General features: G+C 59.3%; 1 protein-coding gene across 1 annotated transcript in view; it reads left to right on the forward strand.

The window, feature by feature from the left end:
- The window catches only part of SDCCAG8 (serologically defined colon cancer antigen 8), a 200,558-nt gene that overhangs the window by 196,542 nt on the left and 1,135 nt on the right, over window positions 1-2,881 (forward strand). The window lies entirely within an intron of this gene.

The raw sequence follows: 2,881 nt of genomic DNA on the forward strand, positions 1-2,881 counted from the left end.
CACTTAAAAAACAAAAAAAGAAAACAATGCCCTTGAGAAGCGATAGCTGGGGCGGGATGGGGGGGGGACTCCTGCTCGTCCACACTGAGGACCTCACGTCTGTCCCCTCTGAGGGGGGCCCGGGAGCCGGGGGCCCCGGGATCAGGGGAGCCGACTCCAGGCCGGCAGGGATCGGATCGGGGCAGCTGAGGATGAATTACCGGATGGCCCCAGCCCAGAACCAGGACTCTGAGAGAAACGTGTTTCCCAGAGCTCGGTTTAAGAAAAGCCTGCCGTCCAGGCCCCTTGCCTTCCCGTCCTGACCTGTCCTCACTGTGCCTGTCCCGGGCGCGTTCCATTTTCCATCGGAAACGCCTGCTGCGGTTTGTGCTCTTCCTTTCAGAGACACCCTCGACCTTCGACGCGAGAAAGGACCACGTCTCTGACCCCCAGGTCAGCGGGCAGCCGCCCCCAGGAGCGTGAGGGGGAGTCATTCATTCATTCATTCATTCATTCATTCCCGGACGGCCCAGGCCAGGCCAATCAAGGCCGAAGGCAAAACAGCTGCCGATGCTGGAGATGGAGACCCGTTAGAGCAGCGGTTCTCAACCTGTGGGTCGAGACCCCTTTGGTGGTCGAAGGACCCTTTCACAGGGGTCGCCTAAGACCATCAGAAGACATATATAATTACGTATTGTTTTTGTGATTAATCACTATGCTTTAATTATGTTCAATTTGTAACAATGAAAACACATCCTGCATATCAGATATTTACATTATGATTCATAACAGTAGCAAAATTACAGTGATGAAGTAGCAACGAAAATAATTTGATGGTTGGGGGTCCCCACAACATGAGGAACTGTATTAAAGGGCCGCGGCATCAGGAAGGTTGAGAACCGCTGCGTTAGAGGGTCCAATGGAGCTGCTGGCAGCCGGGCTGAGCATGGCACCCACCGAGGACAGAGGGGGCCCCTCTGCCCCCAGGGCCTGGGCACCCCCCGCGGCCGAATCAGGAGGGGTCGGAGACAGAAGCCCCCGGCGGGCAGGCTCCCAGGAGGAGAGTCCCCGGTCTGGGCCCACCCCCCCCTCAGGGGGCTGACGCACATTTGATAATTGCCCGGCTTCGAAGCCCTTCCACTCAGCCTGGACATCTCCGTGAAATGCAAACGTCACCTTTTCTCTTTTTGAAAAAAGTCAGCAGCGCAGTGCGCCGGGCGGTCCGGCTCTGCCTCCCGCTTCTAGGGTTTCAGGGAGCAGACCCAGGGACCCCCTTCCCCAGCCCCGACCCCCCTCCACGTCCCATCCAGTCCCCACCTTCACAGCCGCCTCCCAGGCCAGCCAACACCCCGCTTTCTTTCCACCCTAACTCCTTCCTGCCCAACCGCCACAAGCCCCCACATTCACCCCAATTATTCCACCCAGTGGAGGCCCCGCACCCGCCTGGCCACCGGCCCCTGCGGGCCCCACACCCACCTCTCCGGGCGTCTGTTGGCACCGCAGGGGGCTTCTCTCCAGGGCAGGGCCGCCTCCTCCTGAGCTGGTGGAGAAGCCGAGGGCGCTGAGCATCTTAGAGCCGCGAACCCAGCGCGGGGGCCGCATCCCCTCCAGGGCGGGAGCCTCCCCAGCAGGAGGGCGACGCCCCGGCCGCCATGGGCGCCCCTGGCCCTGGAGGGGGCCCGACCCAGGCCCTTTGAAGCCGCAGCCGGGCTCTGCCCACAGACGCTCCTCCCCGTGACTTCCCGCGGAACCACCTCCGGGGAGGAGGGGCAACTCATCAGGAAGATGGGCCACAGCTGCCTCACCCGCAGGTGGCCCCGGGCTGGGCTGGGCGAATGCTCCCGCCAGGCTCACCCTCCAGCACCACTAGGAGCCCCTGGGGCCCAGAGGCCTTTGAGGGCCCTCACATCCCGTCTTTGGCTTTTGCCTAAGCCTCCCCCCCAAAACTACAGCCACCCTTCACCCACCTGAAGCCTCTCCCACACATTGGACCAAATGGGAACAATAAAAACAAGGAAAAGAACAAGAAAACCGTCAGCGGACAGGTTTCCATAGATTTCTCCTGCAGGGATTCTGATCTCACCTGAAGGCACGGTGCTGGCTGGGAAAGCCCCAACAAGCAATCAGCCAGCGGTTCCCGGCGCCTCCCCTCTGCTGGCTCAGGCCCAGGACACCTGTGGGGAAGGGCAGAGGCCACGCGTCTCTGGATGATTCCCTGAGAAACAGAGACCAGGCCGGCCCAGGCCCCACATCCCCTTCCTGATTCATCTGCAGGAGTGAAAGCTGGGACGGAGGGGTGTCTTCTGAGCTCCCCATCCAGTGCCCTCATCCCAGGGACCTTACGCTCCAGAGGGCAAGGCCTCCCACACAGCACAGCGGGGACCGCAGGCGTGTTGTGTGGACTGTGGCCGTGGCTGTTTGCTTCCCCGCGTGGTTTGCACTGACGTGAGGCGGGCAGCGGGATTCAGCCTCTAACCCAGGGGTGGGCAAACTTTTTGACTCGAGGGCCACAATGGGTTCTTAAACTGGACCGGAGGGCCGGGACAAAAGCATGGATGGAGGGTTTGTGTGAACTAATATAAATTCAAAGTAAACATCATTACATAAAAGGGTACGGTCTTTTTTTTTTTTTTTTTTTTTTTTTAGTTTTATCCATTTCAAACGGGCCGTAGTGTGACTCCACAACCCGACCTCCCTGAACCAGGTTAAGCTTTGACACCTGCTTACAACTGAGAGCCCCCTGGCACCAGGTTCCGTCTTCCACACGCGGGAGGTGGTTCCAGGGGGAAGGCTGTTCTATACGTTACCGTAAGGCAGTGGCTCTCAACCTTGGCTGCACATTAGAATCACCTGGGAATCTTTTTAAAATCCTGATTCCTGGGCCTCATACAATCGTGGAAAT

Source organism: Myotis lucifugus, unplaced genomic scaffold, assembly GCF_000147115.1.
Source record: "Myotis lucifugus unplaced genomic scaffold, Myoluc2.0 scaffold_432, whole genome shotgun sequence".
NCBI lineage: Eukaryota > Metazoa > Chordata > Mammalia > Chiroptera > Vespertilionidae > Myotis > Myotis lucifugus.